This window comes from Saccopteryx bilineata, chromosome 4 (genome assembly GCF_036850765.1).
Source record: "Saccopteryx bilineata isolate mSacBil1 chromosome 4, mSacBil1_pri_phased_curated, whole genome shotgun sequence".
Lineage (NCBI taxonomy): Eukaryota > Metazoa > Chordata > Mammalia > Chiroptera > Emballonuridae > Saccopteryx > Saccopteryx bilineata.
The window spans coordinates 209,802,664-209,827,004 of NC_089493.1; the positions used below are offsets into that span (position 1 = coordinate 209,802,664).

General features: G+C 36.3%; 1 protein-coding gene across 1 annotated transcript in view; it reads right to left on the reverse strand.

Moving 5' to 3' along the window:
- The window catches only part of HAPLN1 (hyaluronan and proteoglycan link protein 1), an 84,820-nt gene that overhangs the window by 56,192 nt on the left and 4,287 nt on the right, over nucleotides 1-24,341 (reverse strand). The window lies entirely within an intron of this gene.

The window sequence follows — 24,341 nt, forward strand, 5'->3', positions numbered from 1 at the left end:
AAAATTACTTTTAAAATACTTTTTCTTAACGTTTGAAGTCAAATAACTCATTGTCATTATCAGTAATAGTAAATGATTTCTGAATACTGACAAGGAATTTGGCACTAAATTAAGAACTCTGCAAAGGCTGACATATTTCCTAGTTAGTTGCAATTCAAATAGAACTGAAGTTCAGTCATTTTAAAGAGATTGGAAGACCCCTTCAAGCCAACAATATATAGTAAACAGTTTCTTTTTCCTGCAACATTATAAAAGGATATATCTATATATAAAAATATTAAGAGCTTAGATTGTTATCTCATTGTTTCCTAACTAACAAGTAACAAATTCCAAAGTAAACAAAAGTAAATAAAATAAAACAATTTCTAGTTTTAATTACTCCTTTATATCATTTCAAAACCATACACAATAACTCTCCTTTCATGTGTTAAAGTAAAAATATGTAAAGTATAAAATGACATGTTAGGACTGTTTTTAAATGTAGGTTATATAAAATGACTTTCTAATCTAGCTCATATGCATATAACTAAGTGAATACAAACCTTAATTTTAGGCTTTATAATTTGAAACAAAAGTTTTTAAAGTAAAATATTTAAAAGTAAGGTTTATATAGCTAGAAAACTGATTATAACATCAATTTCAATTAAATTATTTTCAGAAATATTTCTAATTGAGCTAGCAAATAAGTATTTTAAGGCTCTATTCCATTTAAAATTTTAGCATTTCTTATAAAGTTCAAAATTTCAACAGCTATCAGTTAAACATTATATTAACACTGGATCTATATATACAACTGCAAATCATTTATGAAATGTGACGTAATTCTAAACTAGTTGACAAAAATCAGGCAACTCACATATAATTTAAATGGTGATCAGATTCTGAGAAGGTGTAGAAAGATTTTAAATAGATGTCAATTCTGATTTTTTTTTACTAAATACTGACTGATGATTTACTGAAGTATCTGATTGTACTAAGTCAGGATAAAGACAAAAATAAATCCATTCATGAGCAGAAACTTCTTTCTCCTGTCCCCTGGACGCAGTCCCCACTTTCTTTGGCTGTTGCTTTTAAGATATCTTCAAAAACCCTGAAGCAGGTTTACTATTGGTCCACACCCCACGTCAAAGCATGAGCTCATCAGAATTCAGTCCATTGGCTTATGAATAACAAACCCTGCTCCTACCCAAAAGCCTGTGTCTATGCAGCACAGAAAGGGAGACTGCAAAATTCTTCAATTAACTTGGCAAATAGTGACAGCTAAGCTTATTAAATCAGGCTTCCAAATTGGTTCTGTGATGCAAGACCACAAACTAAGAATTTATTTTAATAGGTCTTTAAGTTATAGTAATCTTTAAGTGTTAAACTTTTACACCTAAAAAAAATCCTCATTTACATATTCTTTTGCTGAGAAATTTGTTCATTCTGAAAACAGCTAAGATCATTTAACCAACTTTCTTTATAGGCTCTGAAGCTCAGTCAGTCAGAACTGACTACTCTAGACTCCAAAAATATCTTCATAATTGGTAGCTTTTATAAAGAACAATGTCATTTAAACCTTTATATTATGTAAGTATTAGGTTTGACATTGACTCAGAACTAAATAATCATCTATGAGTACAATACACAAATATGTGGGCAGTATTCTCACAAAAAGTAGGGAAAGTAGGTGTACCTAAATTTCAAAGGTTTTTCAATGTCCTGAATACCATAAAATTATCACATGCACACAACATTTTCAAAGATTACTATAACTTAAAGACCTATCTTTCCCACAGACTCTCCCTTTCAACCTGGCTCTAAATTCCCAAAATTACAGTTACCACTACAAAGTTCCCCAAGATCTTTTTTATTTCAAACTTGACCATGGTTTTGTAAATTATTATAGAGAGCCTTAAGTCCATGCTAGTGAGAATGACAGAGGTCCTAGGTGGGTTTTGTCAAGGTCAAGAGGAAAGAAGCAAACATAAAAACAAAGTTTTTTCTTTTATAATTTTCGTAAAAAGAAATGGTCATTCCATGAACAATTATATAAAAGACCCAAATTCTCATCAATGCTGGGCAAATGACAGTTGAAGATTATTTGTGTACTAACAATTTTTGAATAAACTCGTTCATGTTGCTAACTTTAATATATATATTAAAGTTTTATATATATAAATAAATAAATAAATATATTTATATATATATATAAAACTGGTAATGGCTGAATACTCAAAGATAATTTTCAGTGCACACAACACTGAAAATATTGAAAGAACCCATAAAATAAATAAATGCCATAGCAAATATAATGTCAAATGCTGACTCAGAGACTGACTTCTACAAAAGGATGTTTTTGTAGACAATTGTTTAAAAGGTGTGTTAACCCTTTGAAAGTAAACCCCTGTAGTGAAAGCCTTTACCACTGAGAAGGAAGCAGAAGAGAACAAGAAAGAAGAGGAGGAGGAGGAGGAGGAGGAGGGACAGAAGCGAAACAGGGAGCTGAGAGAGAAGGAAGAAAGAGAGAAGTAGGAAAGATAATGAGGAGGATGAGGGGGAAGGGCAAGAGAAAGAAAATGTAGTATCTGGGAAGAGGCAAAGGAGCAGTGTTTCTTAGTGCTGATGGACACCTAAAAAGTCAGCCCCAGAACAGCCACTGGAGATGGGAGAAATGACTTGAAATACAGATACCACAATAGAGGAAAAACCAGCCTGACAGGCTAAGTGAACAATCTGAACAGATTCAGGAAAAGAAAACCCAGCCTTGCATATCTCACGGCTCTTAAATTATGTACTATGCCATCTGAAACCACAATTCAAGTCATTATCGATTGAGCACCACTTCATGCCAGGCAAGTAGAAAAAGGCTCTGTTTCAGATCCCAAAGCAGCTAGCCACCCTGTAGGGAGGCTGCAAAGCAGTAGATGAGCACAAGGCGCTAAGTGAACAGAGGCATACTCAGGGTACTACTGGAGAAAGATGGTCTTTCAGGTATGCAATGGCAGTGGCACCCCTGGAGCTGTGCAAAGTAGTAGTGTTGGCAGGCACCTCACCCAGCCTGGAAGGGGAGAGGAATGGTTTCACAAAAATGATTGTTCAGCTGAATCTGCAAGACCAGAATGAGACAGAGAGGAAGGGGACAGATACTGCTGTCTATTATACAGGCATGTGCAGAGGGCATGATAGGACTGCATGTGGCTCCACGTGTTTGGAGAGCAGGGAAACTGAATGGACTGGCTGGAGACAAGGCTGGGGCTAGCTGTTCTTCTAAACAAATGGCCACCTCCCCTGCAGGTCACTTCCCTTCTCTCATATCTCATAGTGATAGCCTAAAAATATATCTGTGTTAGTGCACATGACAAAGAGGATTTTCTCGAGCTTGTCATGTATAATCTGTTTATGAAGGAAGGTGAAGGCAAAACTAACTTTGAAAATATCTCCAAGTGTTTACATAAGTAAAATGTAAAAATGTGACAGGTTAACTTTTAGCATTGAATTCTCACTCACTTTTCAGAAAGGCCAGATTAACACCAATGTTGTTTTAAATTCACCGATCAGTATAATCATGGAACATATCAAGAATTTAATACATTTTCATATTGGGTAATATCAAGTCTGTCAAGCCACATGCTTTAAAGTGGTTCTAGAATTGGTTTATGGGATCTGAGAGCAGAATCCAGCTCATTGCAGGGATATATAAGCACTGCACACGACAAATGGACGGAGACTCTGTTGACTGCAATGCTCTCTGGCCACAGTAGGAGCGCAGGGGTGCTGACTGCACTGCAGACGCTCAGCAGTCCCCACATTGTATAATATGCAACCTTCACCACCGTATGCTGTAGCCCTCTAAGATAAGACCCACACACAGACCACATACTTACCTAATGAACAAATCATCACAATTCATACATATGTAGGAAACAATCACATCATTTTCAAATGAACGATGAAGCACCTGAAAGTGTTTAATTTCATGCTAATGTTACAAAAGTTTAAAACACCTGAGGACAAAAACTATATTTGATTAGTCTTTATAGTCCTGGCATCTAGTGAGTTCTGAGTGAGCGTTCACTGGATAAATAAGAGATTGGCTGTTCTGTGCTTCTAAACACAGTGATGCGTCGGTGAACAAGAGCTAACTGAAATAGTCACTAGAGTAATTCACTTCATTTTTTTATTAATTGCTATGGCCTTTCCTGGGCAAAATGTCCAAGTTTGCTGCTCATTTGAAGAGTGCAATGTACTCTGACATAAAAAGATCACTTTTGGGCAAGAGTATACGAATCCTATCCCTTCCTGCAAGAGTTTCTACACAAGTTCTTAAAGTTTATTTGTAGGAGAACATATAGCATAAAGCCCTTATGGCATTTACGTGGGTTCTCAAGACTAACTGTCCACTACTGCCACCGCTAACTCTCAACCTACTTTATTCACAGAACACGCTCACGCTGCTGGAAATTAAACACAGTGCAGGCCACTAAAGGTTTAGCGTGAGTGGGATTGATTTTTCATGAGCATTTATTTCATGTCTTCTCATAGACTGAAAATTGTTTGAAATTGTACTACCACCAGTGACAGAGTCAAAACAAAATTAGTTATGTAAAATGTAGTCAAATGGAAGAGAAAAGGAAAGAAAACAAGACTTGAGACCAAATCATCTATCTTGTTTCCCCCTACTTGCTAAACAAAATTTGCTTAAGGATTGTATCCTTTGATCTTCTCCTTGTGTGATTTGCCAGCTGTCTTAGATCAGGAAAGGTATGACACATAAAACAAAGAAATGCCTGTTACTAGTGGTAAAAAAGTAGAAGGGGGAACAAGACAAGACTCAAACATAATCACCTTAGTTAGGTTTCCCAACTCTGCTTACTCTTTCCTGGCGAGTTTATGGAACTCTCCCTTGGCTTGGATGAGAGACAAAGAGAGTGATACTGTGTCCACATACTTTGATCCTTGTCTGAATTGGTAATAGTGACAGCAACAATGAAGTAAGAAGGCTGGATGCCTGCTTAGATTTTAGATGGTAATTTCTAGCAATGAATGAATTCAGAGGCAGCTGTGTCACTTCTTCATTCTGCTAACGCTGACTGAAATGCAATGCATCAAATCCAGTGTGAACACAGGCACGTGTGCCGTCTCTCACACCATCTCCGCCATTGGAGATACAGTCAGCAGGTGAACTTAGAAAAGTCTCCTGAGTTGACACTGCAGGGTCAAAGGGTGGGAGAAGATAGTAAGTGGGAGGGGGTGCAAAGCGATACAAAAAGTTCACGTACGGGGTAAATTTATTTTCTTCACCGCTGGAAGGGTGTGTTGTTTTTTCCATTCCTGAATTTCAAGGGAAGACTTTTTTCCTGTAAAAATGCTATTGGTAAAAATATTAACTAAAGAAGAGGAAATTAATAGCTTAAGTTGGCTGTTTTAAAGTTAAGGTAGTTAAGGTGACAAACATTTTGGTATATAAACAAAAGGAAATGTACTTAAAATAGTATGTACAATGTAACTGGTATAAAAATGGCAACTAGTTGTTAACAAGTAAAAAGAAAACATCACAAAAAAAAGAGAGAAAGACTGATCTCATTGAATCATTACCTTCAATGATTTGATCTAGTCAAAGTCAGTTTTCACAAAGTGCACAATTGGCAAATGTTCTGTCTGTATGTGACGAACTGCCTAAGGACACATCTGCTTGCTGTTTCTCCCATTGAAAAGAAAAGCATGGCCTTCAGTTAGAAACCTCTTAACCACAATTTGCATTTCCAGCTATAGTTTATGAAGGCCTTTGCATAATAACACTTATAGCAAAATCATAAATTTCTGTTTAGGCATCAGCAGAATAGCTACTTATGGACATTGTATTTAAAGCATTTATTCAACAATATTTTAGAGGCAATATACAAAATGCAACTCATATCCCTAAATAACTTCCCCTTTATGAGATGACCAGGAATGACCTCTTTAAATCCCACTGGACTGCATTGGTATCATACTAATGTGATGATTAACTTAACTTCCTCAACTAAGAGCAACTGCCTTGTTAAAAACAATGCTCACATTGTATATCACCAGTTCTTGAATCTCCAGCATGTTTGTTGGAAGAATGTCCTCATGATTATTTTGCAAGTATGTCTGTCCATTTTAATGTTTGCAAGTTCTTTAATGTATATAATGAAGAGAAAAAAATACATCAGAAGAATTGATTAATTTTTTGTGTTCTTTAGTGGTAGAATATCTAAATTCTGAAATGCATGTATATAGAACATTTCCAATTACTGCTCTTCCACCAAAACATCAAAAGGCTGTTTTTCCTGCTTTGTCTTTCTTAAAATGCAAATATTGGATAGACAAGAAATTCTAGGTCACAAAATAGGCCAAATGGGACCAAGTAAATTTGCTCTCATATCTTTCCATTCCTTCCTTTGTTTTCATTCTTTCTTCCTTCTTCTCTTCTAGAACACGCTAGGCTCTGGGACAGTCTAGCTACTGACAGTTCACCTTTTCCACACTCCCACCTCAGACCTGCTGTCTTGACCCATGTGCTAGCTCCTTTCTGACACTCTCTTCCTTTGAAACCAGCACTTCCTTTTCCTTAGTCTTCCAATAATCTCTTGCTTCTCTAATAATGCTTCCACTGCAAAAGTTTGTCTTCCAGAGTGAACAATTTAAGCAATGGGAGAAATATTTTGTCCAAGAAGTGATCCCAATGACCACTGGATCACTGGATCCAGCTGCTGCCTGTTCTGGAACACAGGCTATATTTGTTTCTATGTAGCAGCATAGTTACTGCCATTCTCTATTCGGTTTTCTCCACAAGTTCAACTTTCAGTGCCTACAGTGGATCTCGATGAGCTCACTGGCACAGTTCCCACTGTAAGAGGTGCTTATTCTCAATTCTAAAATGAGATTGCTTCAAAATACTAGCATAATTGGCAAATCATATTCTCTAACAATGTAATGCACGTGAAAAGCAAATGGTTGTTGACCTCCTTTGTGGACACCTGCAGTTTTGGATAATTTTCTGGAATGGTATTTGCCAAATGCAGCTTTTAGCATCTCCCCCCTTTAGATTATGGGTATTTGAGGAAAGATTATTAAATGGGAAATATTAATATAGACTGAAGAGACAATAACACTAAAAAAAGTTATGTTCAGGGCTATGATGAATAGAGCAGGAAGCTTCCTTAAGTATAGTGAAGAATAGCTACTAATAATTCCACTAATAAAGCCATAAGTCAAGAAAACTAAGCTGAAGACCATGACGATATTCACTTGCCAACAAATGCCCATTTGGTCAATAGCTGCTGGAATTCACCAGCACCACGAGGAATTGTATTCAGGCTTAAGTATGAGACTTTGTACAGACATTGTATTTACACAGCCAAAAATGTCATTTAGAATGAGCTTGCCTGGAAAGCTCATTAGCAAAGTATACAATAAGCACATAGTCTGTCTTATTTAAATTTGCTCAGTCCACTAGCCAATTATCCCAATTATTAGGCTATTTGTAGTAGATTTTCTTTTTTCATGACAGAGTTAATTTGACTATCCCTCCTATTTGGAAGTGGGTCGGTGGGAAGGGTTTGGGAACACTGGATTTAGCCAAGGTCAAAATTAAACATTCTGAACACCCAAATGGTGACTGTTTTCACTGTCAAACTGTTCGACAGACACAGCAGTGTAGTAATGAAAATCAGTTTTGGGTCTCTGAGTGGTAAAGATTACAAATACTGTCAACCCACTCTATGTTCCTCTGGAGGGGATAGCTGCCTAAATAGATATTATTAAAGGCAGAGTAAGGTCTCAAAACTGAAATACAATGCTATTTTTCACTGACCAGCCAGAAAGGGGAGAGAGGAATCTCTAGGAGGAAAGGAGTGCCCACAAAAACAGCTTCAACTACATCAGTACTTTGCCAAGGGCAAACTGTAATGGAGGAATTATACCAAGAGATAACACGGAGGTGATTTCAGGCCTGAAAGAATCAAATGTGCGAACTAAGACTAAGTAATGGCCAATTTTTTCAGAAATTGAAGGTGTTTTTTATATACTATATAGCCCCAGATAGTTTAAATTTATTATATATTGCCTTTAAAATAGAATGTAGTGTGTATATAAAAAAGAAGTAAACTGAGTGGTTTACACACACAATACATTAAACTTGGCTAATTCTAAGCCCAATTATACGCGCGCACACACACACACACACACACACATATTTTAAATGGACATTTCTTCCATTAGATTTATAGAATGTTTCCTCTTAATAGTCAGAGATAAGAAATTTTATATAAATAACCAAAAACACTGAATTGCTATTCATCTTTCTTAGCTTCTAAGTTAAAGAATTAATGTTATTTTATATTTACAGTATTACTAGTTCACTACTTTCTTCAAAAAAATATTTTTTAAAAGACCACCCAGAAGTTTCAACTAATTGAAGAAGCGATTATTACCTTAGAAAGAAAAGTTGTGTGGAATACATTTCTGGCACCAGTCCTCTGCCATATCTGTTTGGGCTGGATATAATGGAAAAGACAATCTTAAATTTTGAAAGTACTTTTGTCTTTTCTTTTTGCTTCTAAAACACCCAAGTAAGAAAATAGTTAAAAATCTCTCATACCTTTTTCAGAGAGATTGTTTCATAAGTTGAGGTTTAGAAATGCCAGGAAAATAAATGAGCCACACAAGGAGATCATAAAAGCCAAAGTCACAGATGTAGAAACAGGTTTCAGGAGTGTGATGAGTTTCTGAGTTTGGAGAAAGCATGATATTATCCGAAGTGCAGGACTCAGGCCATGGAATTCTCATTAGTTGTTGGGTTATGGAAGAAACATTTGTAAATGAGGACTAAAACTTTTTATTAAAAATATTTGAGGAATGCATTTGAACCTAAAATAAGGAAAATGTTGAGTAATTTATATTTAGAGCCAAGTAAATGCTATTCTAATAGGTGCATTGTAACTTTTTAGGGTTTATTAATATGTGTTGTATATAAAGTCCAGAGTCTTTCTTTATGAAACAGATATTTTCATTTTCTTTTTCTCTTAAATTATGCTATTTGTGTGCCTATGATTTTATCCTTAGAAGAAAAAACATCTGATATAATTTGAATGTTGATAAAGAAGTTGAAAACTATAGATAGCTATTATTAGATATTAGGAATGTTCATATGATTAATTTCCAAGTAAATTTTTAATACTATCCTGAGTATTTTATTAAAATAAGTCACATATTTTTAATATTGCACTTTTATATGTTTGTATGTACAATTTTAGAGAAACTAGAAAAATAAAAAGAAGCATAACTATGAAAGTAAAACAATCTACAACTTCAGCTTCTGATGAAGATGAAGTAAGAGGGGCAGAATTTACCCTTTTGTAAATTCTGAACACCTGAAAAATATAAACAAAATATAGAAGGAAACAGCACTCAAGATTCTGGACATTAGGCAAAGAAGGACAGGAACTTTTGATGAACAGGAAACAAATGAAGTGAGCGTCTGACTGCCCTAACTTATTGCCTAGAGAAGGTTCTCAGTGCTGGATGACGGAGAGTATGCAGAGGCCATGGGACAACCTGAGCTGAGGGAATGGAGCCCAGAGTTCTGAAAGGAAGCGGGAAATCATAAGACGGAATAATGCAGAGGAGAGAAAGGAAGTCAAGAAGAAGGGAGGGGACGAGAAGGAGGAGGAGAGAGGAGACAGTGTCACAAAAAGAAAACTCAGAGATTTATAGAATTTGTCCCTCAAATATTCAATTGAGGACTGATTTAGTGTATGTGGGTAAGGAATCTGTCCAAATGCAGGGAATAATCATCCTAAGGATTAGCATTTACATAGCATCAGCAACAGCATTGTTTCCAAAAGCCAAAATAGAAAACCTCATTAATTCACAGGCATTCGTTTAGAGTCTGAAGAAGAATCTTTACTCAATAGTGGGGGGAAGTTAATACTAAACTAATGCGGCTCTGGTAACAGCTAACAAAGCTTAAAAGTGATATGAATGAATCAAACTGTTTCTAAGTACTTTAACCATATCCCCAAACAAAGTATAATAAATTTGAAACAATAAAAACTATTCAGCACTGAATAAGATAGAATTCAAATTATATGATACCTAGTAAAAAGCTACCAAGAATGAAAAAAAAAAACCCAGAAAAATTTTCCCCAATGACAAGAATAACAATCAATGAACTGACCCAGAAATGATACTGAGAATAGAATTAGTAGACACAGATGATAGATATAGTAGCTAAAATATTAAAATGCTATTAGTAGTTGAAATGTGCAAGAAGCTGTAATAATTATTGAACGTGTTAAATAAAGGTATGGGGAAGACATTTACAAAAACCCATATATAGTATTTAGGATAAAAACATCAATGTTTAAGATAAAAAATTTATTGCATGAGATTAATGGCAAGTTAGACAATAAAGGAGAAAAGATAAATGAAATTAAAGATGTTAAAATAGAAACTATCTAAAATAAGCACAGAGAAAATAACTGTAAAATAAAAAAAGAAAATAGAATAAACTAGAAGACAATTTTAAGTGTCTAAATAAATATTTCATTGGGGTCTTCAATGGAGAAGAGAGGGGTAAAAAATACTGAATAATAATGGCTAAAAAATTTCAAATTTGATGGAAACTGTGAGCCCACATATCCAAGAATGTTTACAAGTCTCAAGCTCCAGAAAAATGAAGAAAATTAAAGTAAGGCACATAATAACTATATTGCATAAAACCAGTGGTAAAGAGACAACCTGAAAAAAAAAAAAAGCCAAAGGAAAAAAGGCACAGTATGTACAGAACAAAGCTGAGTTAAAGCAAATGGCTTGTCTGAGACAATGGTAGAGCAAGATCTTTAAAATACTGAAAGAAAATAACTGTCAACCTGGCATTCCAGGTAATGCAGTTATCCTATCTCTGAATGACCCTCTTCCCTCCCATCAATTTGAGGAGATAGTTACTGGCTTGTAGCAAGTCTATTTCCATTCAGAATTTAGAAGTATTACCACTATTCAGGAGTTTCACATTGTTCATCTTTCAGTCTCAGCATGAACATTGTCATGCTGGTGCAAGTAAGAAGGTACGGTAGGGGGTGATACCTTTTTTTTTTCCAAGTATATACAGTAATGCCAATTAAGATTACATATTGCTTTATAAGGAAATTGGTATTTTCCTTTAATGTTTAGATCTCAAAATCATCAAACTATTTTGTTTTCCCTTTGGGCAATTAACACATTACCACTAGTAGTAACTATCAGAAAAAGCTAGAGTTCAGTTTTTGATATGACCAGTTTAAAGATGCAGAAATTTAATGATGGTACAATGCTCTTCTCATTCTGCTGTCTGAAGATTATTTTGAAAAGTAAAAATACATAATGAAATAAAGTCAATAAGAATGGAAATGATCTATATCTTCTGTTTTCAAAACAAAAGTTTTCAAATCTGCATTGACATTTATTTTCCATTAGTCTAGTACATTAGGTATTTGTTTAATACATGGAGATCTTTCCAGTGACAAAGAGATTAGCTCATTCATTTCTATAATTCTGTGAGCACAATCAATTCAAGAGGTTTGCTTTCAAGTCATGTTATTATAAATGAGATATTTTTCTTTTAGTCTTAAAATTTCAAGATTCAACACATGTATGTGGGATATCAAGCTAATACTAAGAGTGATTGGAAGCTAGAAAAAATAAAATATCTGCACAGTGGAACTACGTACCTGAAATAATAAAAATTTACAGAACAAAACGTTTTGTGTTTAGCAATAAATTGCCCAAATATGAACTAAGAAAGTTATTAAAGTTATTCAAAATAGTTTCACATAGTAAAACTAGAACAAATGAATGAAAGTTAAAAAAAACCCAATTTTGCACAATGTGAAGAAGAACTTTTTGGTAAGCTCTTAAAAGTGAAATGAATTGCCCTGTGAAATAAACAATGCTTTCTGCCACTGCAAGTGTTGAAGCAAATCAACAAACATCTGTTAATTATACTACAGGAGGGATTTCTGTAGTGGGTGGAGAATTGGAACAGACTCAGTCCTTTGAACTCTGCTTCCAAGTCTAACCTTTGAGGACAGAACTCCCAAGGACATTAAATAGATAAAACAATCTGCTAGCAAGGAGGCTATAAATTAGGAAAAGAAAGATATTTCAACAATAACAGCAGTGATTTCCAACCTTTTTCATCTCATGGCACACATGCTAATTACTAAAATTCTGTGGCACACCAAAAAATACGTATTTTGCCAAACTGACAAAAAGTATAATTTTGATACATTCACACAGAATGACTATTGTGTTGGTTGTTGCCATTTTTAAAATTTGATTATCTAAGGGAAAAAAAGTCAATGCTCCTGACTAAATAGTCAGGTATTGTATACTTAAAGAATTCCTGTGACACACCAGTGTTCCTGCCATGGCACACTGTCTATAAATTGCTGCCTTACTGTATAATTCCACAGAAAAGAATGCTACCTAAAGGAATGGTTTATAGATAAAGTATTAAGTGAGAATTGAGAAATAAATGACTAATACCAAGTAGCAGTACAATGTAAGGTTGCCTGGCCATATTTCAAGTAGGAAGGATTAAGGGTAAGGTATTCCTACCCGAGAGAAGAGCTTGGCAAAGAATTAAAGAAGGAGAACTTCTTGAGTGTTTGGGAAGAGAGGATATATATTTTGGAAATAATCAGAATCTTTGTGAGAAATTTGCATTTACTATCAAGACTTGCATTAAAATACATTAAATAGTTAAAACATTGTAAAATATGTGTGTAAATCATATACTTCTCAATCACTATATTAATTTCCTCTTTGTAATTTAAAATAACATCAGATAGTGATAAAGTTACAAAGTTAGGAAATATCTTCCCTTGCAAAAGAAAAAAAATTATTTATTATTATTATTATTTTGTATTTTTGAAGTGAGAAGCAAGGAGGCAGATAGACAGACTCCTGCATGTGCCCAAGCAGGATCCACCCAGCATGCCCACCAGGGGACGATGCTCTGCCTATCTGGGCTGTTGCTCTGCTGCAACTGAATCCATTCTAGTGCCTGTGGCAGAGGCCTTAGAGTCATCCTCAGCGCCCAGGCCGACCTTGCTCCAATGGAGCCTTGGCTGAGGAAGGGGAAGAGAGAGATAGAAAGGAGATGGGGAGGGTGGAGAAGCAGATGGGTGCTTCTTCTGTGTGCCCTGGCTGGGAATCGAACCCGGGATTTCCACTTGCTGGGCCAACATTCCATCAATGAGCCAACCAACCAGGGCTTAAAAAAATTTTTTTTTATTTTTTTCACAAGATCCATTGGGTCCCTATTCAGTTCAAATAACTAAGTATAAAATGCATGTGGCATTTAATGTTTTTAGCATTACTTTATTTACTGAATTCCATCTTTGAATTTATATTTTTAGAATTTTCCGTGTAATTGGTATTTGCACTTTCTACTTCTTGAAATGTGAGGTATCCATTAAAACAAATAATTTCATTAATAAAGACAGATATAAACCTCCTAAACTGCTTTCATAGTTTTTCTTAGATAGCAGTAGGATGGCACAGCATCTGAAAACAGGTTGGAGAAACTGAGTCGCCACTAAAATTTATGTCACTCCAGCTTCTTCAGAGAACTAGCCTCACTGATATCCATCCCTCTGTGCTTGAAGATTCAGTTCTTTCAGAGAAAGCAGACCAAGCAGACAATATCTACCCAGAATATAGTCAAGCCAACCTGCTGATTCTGGCATTTCCTAAAGTGGAAAGAAAAGCAAAATTTCCAACTAGCTAGTTTTGCTACTTCTTAGTTGATCTGAAGTCTTTGTTCCCAAAACCTGGAGAGTCTGTTTCATCGGCAGTTTTCTGTGCCGTGTCTGGTGTGGGTGATTTCTTTTTAATTTTTGGTTACTCATTGTTTATCCTGTTATGGCTATTTGCTTCTTGAATCTGTGGCACGAACAGTCACAAACTATTATTTCTAAAATATTGTTTTTGCCCCATTTGCAGCTTCTCTTTTTGGGATGCCAATGTCTATATCCCATGTACCACTGTTACTTCTCCCCCATATCTCACAGAGTATTTTTCTTTTTAATTCTCTCAGATTTCAGGCAAGCTATTTTTTTTCAGACTCATTTTTCAGTTAACTAAATGTTTTCTCAATGTGTCTAAACATTTTGAGAAACTCGTGCCTTGGCTTTTTAATTTTTTTTTTACTACATTTACAGTTTTAGAATTTCCATTTGAATTATTTTCCATAGTTTCCAGTTTTTTGGTGAAATTCTCTTCCAGTCTAATTTCTTAACCATATTACATAAAATCTGTATCTGATAACTCTAATATATAGATCTCCTACTGATCTGTTTCTATATTTTGTCTTTCTCTTTTTATTTTATTGTGACAGAGACAGAGTCAGAGAGAAGGACAGATAGGAGCAGACAGACAGGAAGGGAGAGAAATTCTTTGTTGTGGCACCTTAGTTGTTCATTGATTGCTTTCTCATATGTGCCTTGATGGGGGAGGAGGACTACAGCAGACTGAGTGACCCCTTGCTCAAGCCAGCGACCTTGGGCTCAAGCTGGCGACCTCGGAGTTTTGAACCTGGGTCCTTCACATTGCAGGCCAATGCTCTATCCACTGTGCCACCGCCTGGTCAGCCTCTATTTTTTTGTCTTGAGGTTTTTGGTTATTTGATCCTGTTAGCTGGTGTGCTGAGTGATTTAGATGCAGAGAGGTAAGGCTGGAAAGATTAGCTAGAATTGATCAATAAGAACCTTGCAAATAATATTAAGTAATTTGGACTAAATTATCACTATAAAGAAAGGCATTGAAAGGCTTAAGTAGGCAAATATTTTCAGATTTGCACTTTAAAAAGATTATTCTAGCTTCAGTGTGGGAGATTGCACTAGATAGCAACATGATTGGAGACACAGAGATCAACATAAGATTTGTAGGAATTCAGGCAAGAGAGGATGGGGACAAATGATAAAGTTTATGCTAATAGAGATAGACAAGGGAGTGTATATTCAAGAAATATTTATGAGATAAAATCAACATAATGACTACCCTGTTTCTGTTTTTGAAAACTGGGTATAGAGAAAATGGAGTTATTTATTACACTAGATAAAATTGGGGGCAGTTGAAATTCAGTAGAAAGAAAAGTTGTTCATTTGGGGCCTATGGAGTTTGAGCTGTTTGTGAAACTTCCTAGTCATAAGATGTTTGTGGTTTGGACACTCAGGAGAAAGTTCTGGATGGAGACAATGACCTGGGAGTCATGGGCACATGGATGACAAAGGTGTGATGCAGGGAAGCAGGAGGAAGTGCACATGAAAAATGTAGATGAGGACCAGGTGTCCCGGGCCATTACAATACAGCTGCTCCTTAAAAAGAAGGTATGCTTCTCCTGAGAAGCCTGAAATAGAGACAGAGCTAGAATCATCAAAGAAGCCTACGGAAAATAAAATGTGATGTCACAGAAGCCAAGAGATTGTTATTAAGGGAACACGGTAACCAGCATTAAATGCCACTAAGAAAACATACTGAAAACAAATTCCTGGTTACTATCATGAGGAACATTTCAGTGGAGTAGGTGAGGGAGAGAGCACATTGCAGGGAGCTAGGAGTGGGAGAGTGATGGCTTAGAGAGAAAGCTGAGCTAATTCATGAAGTTTGGCCCTGGTAGGAGTAAGATTCATAGATGGAATGTACTGAAAGTAAGGAAAGTTATATATTTTTAAGACAAAATATTTGACCATGATTAAATGCCAACAGGAAAATAACCAGAGAGGGAGAGGTTGATGACACAAGAGAGAAAGAGGCTAGTTGGTAAGAAATGCTTTTGGGAAGATGAAGGATAAGGGATCTAGAGCTTAGAAGAAAAAGTCTGCCTGAGACTCTTAGAGCTAAAGAAGACCTTTCCCTAGTAAACGGGGAAAAACATATAGGGGTGCTAGAGATCAGGGATTAGTCTGGGTGGCAGGACAGTGAAGAGGCAGCTCTTTACAGATGGTTTCTATTTTCATTGTAACTTAGGGAGGCTTGGGCATCTGCTACAGAGTTTAAGCAAAGCCCTGTGAGAAAGATGATAGAACTGCTACAAGCATTAAAGATCCAACTAAAGTCAGATGAATGAGGTGTACGTACAGTGGTCCCATTTTGCAAGGTGATAAGAGTTTTTCCTAACAGTTTCCAGCAATTTGGATCAAGTTTAGAGGAAGTGGATAATTCAATTTTTTCCTGAGAAACGTATTTTGTCTGGTGGATTCCTCTACATATGATGGGACAAGAACATTGTGACTGCTGGCAAGTGAGATGGACAATAGAGAAGAAAATGAAGGTAAAAAGGAGCAAATAGGTAGAATGAATGTAGGAGTCTGTGATGGAGGTCCCAGCTCAGTTTCATAAACCAGTAGTCTGTAACTCCCAGTTTTCTAGTTTGGTGACTGCAATTATGATGATTTTGTATTTGTATATAATGTGCCCATCTTGGATAATACCTGTTTAGCCGAAATAACTAGTAAGGTACCCCATCAACTTTAAAAAGTGTTCTGGTTTGAACATTGATACGTAAAGACACATGCAGCCCCATGTTTATTGCAGCATTGTTCACAGTGGCCAGGACATGGAAACAACCAAAAAGCCCATCAATAGATGACTGGATAAAGAAGATGTGGCACATATACACTATGGAATACTACTCAGCCATAAGAAATGATGACATCGGAACATTTACAGCAAAATGGTGGGATCTTGATAACATGATACGAAGCGAAATAAGTAAATCAGAAAAAAACAGGAACTGTATTATTCCATACGTAGGTGGGACATAATAGTGAAACTAAGAGACATTGATAAGAGTGTGGTGGTTACGGGGGGGAGGGGGGAATGGGAGAGGGATAGGGGGTGGGAGGGGCACAAAGAAAACAAGATAGAAGGTGACAGAGGACAATCTGACTTTGGGTGGTGGATATGCAACATAATTGAACGACAAGATAACCTGGACTTGTTATCTTTGAATATATGTATCCTGATTTATTGATGTCACCCCATTAAAAAAATAAAATTATATATAAAAAAAAAAAAAAAAAAAAAGTGTTCTGGTTTGGATACTAAAGTATAAAGTATAGTAACTATTTAGAAATTATATGAACCAGGCTTGGTAGAAGGAAGAAAATGAGTACAATTTTGGACATGTTAAGTTAAAGTTTATTGGAAAGTCAAGGTAAAAGGTTAAATAAACTGAATACACATGCAGATACAATTTAAATTTTCTCATAAAACAAAAATTAATACCAGTATTAAATGATATAATTTAGACCTATCTCAAGAATGATATACTAATTTCCATATAATATATTAAACTCTTAGAAAATATTTGCATTGAATACTTGTGAGAACTATCTTGGTATTAAAATATGATATTTTTGGGTAAAATGAAAAATATTAGTCATTTGAGGAGTAATTTTATCATTGACCAAATTATCAATCTGGTATAACATGTGAATAATTTAAGTGAAATTGTCATACCTCAAAACATCACAAGGTGGCAGCACATCTATAATACACATAATTAACAATGAAAAAAATCTCTTTCCGATACTCTGCAATTAGACTATTTGAGAATTTACACCCATTATACATTGTACATATTTTTATGAATATATGTTGTTTCACTTAAAAATTGTTTAACCATTATTGCCAACTTAAAAAGGTAAAAATTAAAAAGTTTACTTTTTTTTTTTTTTTTACAGAGACAGAGAGAGAGAGGGATAGATAGGGTCAGACAGGAATGGAGAGAGATAAGAAGCATCAATCATTAATTGTTTGTTGCTACACCTTAGTTGTTCATTGATTGCTTTCTCATTATGTGCCTTGACCTGGGGCCTTCAGCAGACCGAGTAACCCCTTGCTCAAGCCAGTGACCTTGGGTCCAAGCTGGTGAGCTTTGCTCAAACCAGATGAACCCACACTCAAGCTGTAACCTCGACGTCTGGAACCTGGGTCCTCCGCATCCCAGTCTGACGCTCTATCCACTGCGCCACCGCCTGGTCAGGCAAAAGTTTAAATCTTTAACATACACATTATTTAAAAATACTTTAGACTAAAAACATGATCTTTAATATAAATTTCTGGCATTCTTAAGATAGTTATCACCATGGCTATAAATGTTTTGTAAATTTGCATTTTAATTGGTATAGAGTAGTTTGAAAATTTTATTTATACTATCTCTTTAATACATTTATCTCACCAGAGAAAGTAAATTCAGTAACTTCACATTTGTTGACATTTTGAAGAAGAGTTCAGAAGTCTCATGGAGAAATTTTTCTTTGTCATATTCTAGTTATAGTAACTTCAACTGGAGAGGTAGAGTTATCAGATTTAGCTAATAAAAGAATACAAGCCACCCTGTTAAGTATGAATTTAAGATAATTGGAAATTGTTTTCTTCTTATCAAGGTTTTGACTGGAGTGCTATACTTGAGAGGGAAATGCATAGATTGGGATATGACCAGATTTAAATAATTAAGACTGACTTATGGAAGCCAATAAAAACCCTCGGAAATACTGGTTTGGTTCCCTGCACACGTGGTTCCCAGCAGCCTTCCCACGTGAGTCAAGAATGTCACCTCTTGGCAGGTGCAGGAACCTCCAGATATTTTGGGAACTCAAGAAGAGAGGAACTAACCCCAAACCTATAGGTACTGTAGGCAACCGCTGCTGGCGAGTCCTTGCCTTGGTTTGGTTTTGGCCCTGAGAGGCTATTTAAATTCAATCTGAAGATCCCTTATGAAAGAGTCTAACAAAGCATATTTAAAATATTAAATAATATTCTTGCTGAACTTAATTATAAAAATAATCAGGCCAAATTTATTGAAACTAGACTTATTTCACAAATAAATTTGTCTTATTTGGCTATCTCTGGTAAAAATAGGGGTGATTTGAGAGAGAAAAATTGTTTCAATACAATAGCACTGTAATATGAAACTATCATATATCTTTGTGGATATTGGATTCTAGTGATGTTCCATTGCCTTTTGGGTTTTGTTTTCTGCTTATAAACTAGATTGAATATTGAATTCTTCTAGTTTCCTCCAATATGGGCATGTTTGATACTGATTATGACTTTTCAAACATGTTCCAGTTTTCTCCATTCCCGGTAACTAAGAATCATGGGGAACTAATAATGCCTTTCTCCAAAACTGTGCAAGCTAAAGATGGACAGCTTGCTATGAAATTCAGGAAATCACCACAATAGCTCATGTTTAAACAATCTGTGGCTGATGCCGTGTAAGCCACGCAGAAAGTTTACCTAAGAACTTGATGATGTCATCAGAGACATTTCAAATGACAAAAGATGCTTCAGTCTTAAATCTAGAAATCTTGACTAACAGCCTTAAAACTCAAAATCTGGTTTATAATTTGCTCTGATCATTAACGTTTGTTTTTTATTTTGCTTTCATAGACATATCTCTTATTAAATATTTGAAATTGTGAAATTTAACAGTCATCCATTTAACCTGTTCTACTGCTCAATGTCTAAGATTCCAACAGATTTCCTAGTGTCCTCAGAATGGGTGGATCCTTAGACAATAAGGCTGCTTTAGATTACTTACAGGCAAAACAAGGAGTAGACTGTACAGCAGCAAATGCAACATGCTACACCTATGCTAACACCCCTGCAGAAGTCTAGATTAAGAAAAACAGAATTATGTAGAAAGCTACTTAGTTACAAGATATGAGAAAGAAAGACTGATTAGACAATCTCTTTCCCTGGCCACCTTGTGCAATCAATGGGAAGCCTCTTTTGTGTATTATTCTTATAATATTATGGTTTTCCCCCCTTTTTCTTCCAAGTGAGGGAGGGGAGACAGAGAGAAGACTCTTGAATGTGCCCGGACCAGGATCCACCCAGCAATCCTTGTCTGGAGCTGATGCTCTACCCATCTGGGGCCATGTTTGCAACTGAGCTATTTTTAGCTCCCAAGGCGCTTCCACCCTCAGCGCCCTGGGCCAACGCACTTGAACCAATTGAGGAGCCATGGCTGAGGGAGGGGAAGAGAGAGAGAAAACATGAGAAAAGGGAGAGGGATGGAGAAGCAGATGGTCGCATCTCCTGTGTGTCCTGACTGGGAATCAAACTCGGGACTTCCACATACTGAGTGGACGCTCTACAAGTGAGCCAACCAGGGCTATACTGTGTTTTCTAATTGTTAGAGTTTGTATGTCTGACTAAATATCTCATCTTTCGAGCTAAAAGCAGGACTCTGAGGGAAAAAGTAAACATTATGGTAGTAGAAAACATTTATGGTAAACCAGGTACTAAAAAATATTTTCAATTTAGTTTAAGACAGTTTCATTTTCATTTTTTTATCTCAAACTCTGCCCCTGAATTTTCAGCAGGAAGCAGCCAGAGCAGTTTTCATCCTTTCTCTCTCAAGATTGAAAAATGATCAAAAGAAAGAGAAGAACTGAAACAAAGTCTTCATGACTTTGGTTAAACTTAGTTTTAAATCCTAGCTTGCTTGCTTTATTTATTTATTTATTTTTTATTTTATTTAGAAAATTAAATTTAAAGGGGTGACATTGATAAATGAAAGTACATAGGTTTCAGGTAAACATTTCCATAGCTTTAAAAATAATCTCTCTTTCTCTCTCTGTCTGTACCTCCCAGACACCCAGTCTTTCTGCTGGATAATCAGCAGAAGACAGTGGCCCAGACCTGCCTAATGGTAGCAAGGTCCAGACCTCTGGCAGATTAAAGATGACATCTTGACTTACATGATGTTTCAGTTCCCGAGCCCTGAAGTGGAACAACTCCCTACCTACTTTCCCATGAGATCAGACAGAGATGCTGGAAAAACTACCCCTCAGAGCTGTCTTCAGGACCTGAAACAATGATTCATTGCCATTACCTCACCATCAACCACTCATCTTCCAACATGCCCTTGAGCCCCTACTCCAAGGTTTTTTGTGATTTTGTTCTACACAATCTGCAATCTGCGTGCCAGTGGGGAGTTTCAGCTTTGAGCATTAGCTTTCTTGTTCTCCTAGATAGTGCCATTCATAATAAAATAGCCAATCTTTCTCCACTGCAATTTTCAGTGTCTCTTGTTTGGTTCTGCCAGCAGCAGATGGAAGACTCTTTCTGTTCTATAACACTCTTCCAAATGATTTTCAACTTCCCTTTTAATATCAAAGACTTCCAAATGCCTACTTCCAGCCATGACTTCTCCCTGTGCTCAAGATGTATATAATAACCCTCATAGGTTCTTGGCAATCTCATGCCCTAAATTAGACTCACCTTTGTCTCCAGAAACTTTTATTATTTCTTTATTCCCAGCCTTAGTCAACTGCATCCTTTTCATGTTATCTTCTACCCTTGAAACATTTACACTATCTTTGACTTCTCTTCTCCATCCAATCAACATACACTTATTGAATCGTGCCCATACTGTTCCAAGGCCTCTCTAAACTCATTTCCTGTCTCTACTTTCGCTTTCATTAAATTTAGAGGTTTATTATAATAATTAATTATATTTACATTATAAACTTTATACCATCTATTATTATTATTTAAATCTGAGAAATTATTAATTTAACAACATTGAAAGAAAGAAAGATGACTGATAGGAAATAAAGACAGAGTCAGGGAATGATTTGGGCTGGGTTGTGTCTGACATCTATATATAAGCACTTGGGGTAGAAGACAGAGAGACTCTTGACACCTCATCTTCAGCACTGTACTGGGCGCTGATAGCAAGAATAAGCATTTATAAGATGTCTACTGAATGTCCAGCGTTTATATCCCCCATGTAATGAATAATGCAGGCCAACGATCCCTCTCCTCAAGGCTACAGGGTAAAATGGGAAGGAAATCAACTCTCTCCATCTGGGCCACCAGTCCTAGCAATTTAAAAAGTGGGAGGGGGAGGGAGGAAGAGGAGAGGAAAATGAGGGTAGAAAAAATAAAATGTGAGAAGCACATCTTTATGCTTTAAGAATAGATTGGTATTTTATAGGAGCAACAAACTACGGTGGCATAATCAAAAACGTGAAATCAAAGAGAACATAAATTTTGAATAGCTATTAAAACATGACTGTCATTATGCCATATGTAAACATAAAATGGAACTTAAACAAATGACTGATTAGTGCTACTTTTATAAAGACAAAGCAAGTTTTCACTGTTTCTTTTTCTGCAGTTAGTTTTCCAGCATTGATGTCAAAATTTCTCTGAAACCAACTGCAGTTAAGTGCCTGGCCACATACCAGCATATAAAAGGATGTTGGCTTGGACTCATATTTTCAACTTGATGGCTAATTCCTGAGCTTGCCCGGTTCATATTCCTGTCCTCCTTTTGTAGCCCCTGACTGAGAGGAATTCTTGGACCCAATATGTGGATTTTCATTGCTCTCTCCTTCTAGACCCAGATATTTGGGGTGGCTGGCATAAGGGCTCAGACAGTAGAACATAACAGGCTATTGGTGTTTTACTTGCTTGGGGCAGCAACCCAATCATGGCAATAGGCTTGAGGGGACCTGAAAGTAGTTATGGCCAAATAAACAAAAAGGATTCCAAACAATGGGTTTGGATGCCCCTTGTGATGAAGGCAGGGTTGAAGGACAGGCTGATGAGGCTCAATTAGAAGAACCCAGTGCTAACAGGACCCAAGGTCCTTCAAGTTTCTATAAACAGGCCTTGAGGAAATCCCTCTGACTTCACACTGGGAGGGGTTCATTGAGAAATCAGCTTAAGTATACCTTTAGTGTAAAGATGGTTAGGCCTCCAGATGTTTGGAATTCTTTTTACAGAAAACAAAAGATTTACTTTAAAGAGATAAAAGGTTTCCAAAGTAAATGCACGAGTGAAACTCATTCACACTGAGGTGTGTGTAGTCAGTCAGTCTAGAAATCAATAAACCAGAGAAGTATCAGATCTGTAGGGTTTAGGGGCGGAGAGCAAGAGTCTCAGTTTATGAGTAAGGGGGTGGCAGTTTGGGTAAGTTCAAAGGAAAGGCACCAGGAGAGTGGGAAGAAAAACTGCACCTACTTGACAAAACTGACAAGTGATTCATGATTTGCAGGCCATCTGTCTTCTCCACTAGCTTGTGAACTTCTCCAGCTAATTACTCTGCAACACCTAGCATGGTGCCTGGTGCAAATGGTAAGTAAGTACTAAATCATTCTGTGCTCACTCTGAATTTTAGGAGCAAACTGGTGGACAGCAACAGTGTGCAAATGAATTTTTGCTTGTCCTGTCCATCCCACTAGACATATTATTAATAACCTCGCCTTCCTGGGGCACTGGAGTGTCCGAGGTGACTTCGCAGGCCCATCTGTGCCCATATAACCAAGAAGCAAATCTCTTATCCACTCAGATAAGAAATGGAAAAAAGGGAAAATGACTTCCAAGATGCATGCTCTAAATTCTCTGAAAACAAAATCTATGAGTCTAGAACTTTTTGGTTGTTTCTGTTACTGAAGATCTTGCAATATTTTAGATTCATTACCATCAATTTTGACTCTGATGTTTTTAGAATTGATTTTTAAAATATAAAGTGAGAGCCACAACACATAGTGCTAGTACAGTGACCGGCAAATAGCAAGTATTCAATAAATTTTTGTTGAATGAACAAAATGGGTGCATGAATGATGAAATGAGGTGATCCCTACATTCAAAACAAAAGCATCAAAATTAAAAAAAAAAATCACACAGCATAGATGGAGACCGAGCCAAGATATTATCCATAAAACTTTGTGAAAATTTTAAGAAAATTCAGAAATAATTTGAATGTATTTAACTTAATCAGAGTTTACTTAGCCTAAAGTAGTTGGATATAGCAAGTGGAATTTAGTAACCAAGTAAATTGTGTTCTCCTTAGAAAAAGCGGAAATTTCTGTTGCCCTTACAAGACTGAAAACCTACTGCTGAACTTTAGTAATTTTTCCAAGTGATTTTTACTCTATGAGCTTATTTTGTTTTTGTTTTGCAACTAGTTTCCTGGCCTTCTAACATTTATCCTATTTCAGGTATCACTCCCTTTCCCCTCTGTCAAGCTATATATAGAACAGTGAGTAGAAACTCAAAAATAGTCCAGCAACACTTGATGTTTTTTTCTTTGTGTGTGTGTGTGTGTGTGTGTGTGTGTGACAGGGACAGACAGAGAGAAGGACAGAAGGACAGATAGGGACAGTCAGGAAGAGAGAGAGATGAGAAGCATCAATTCTTTGTAGCGGCTCCTTAGTCTTCTTAGTTGTTCATTGATTGCCTTCTCATATGTGCCTTGACCAGGGTGCTGCAGCAGAGGGTGTGACCCCTTGCTCAAGCCAACGACCTTGGGCTTCAAGCCAGAGACC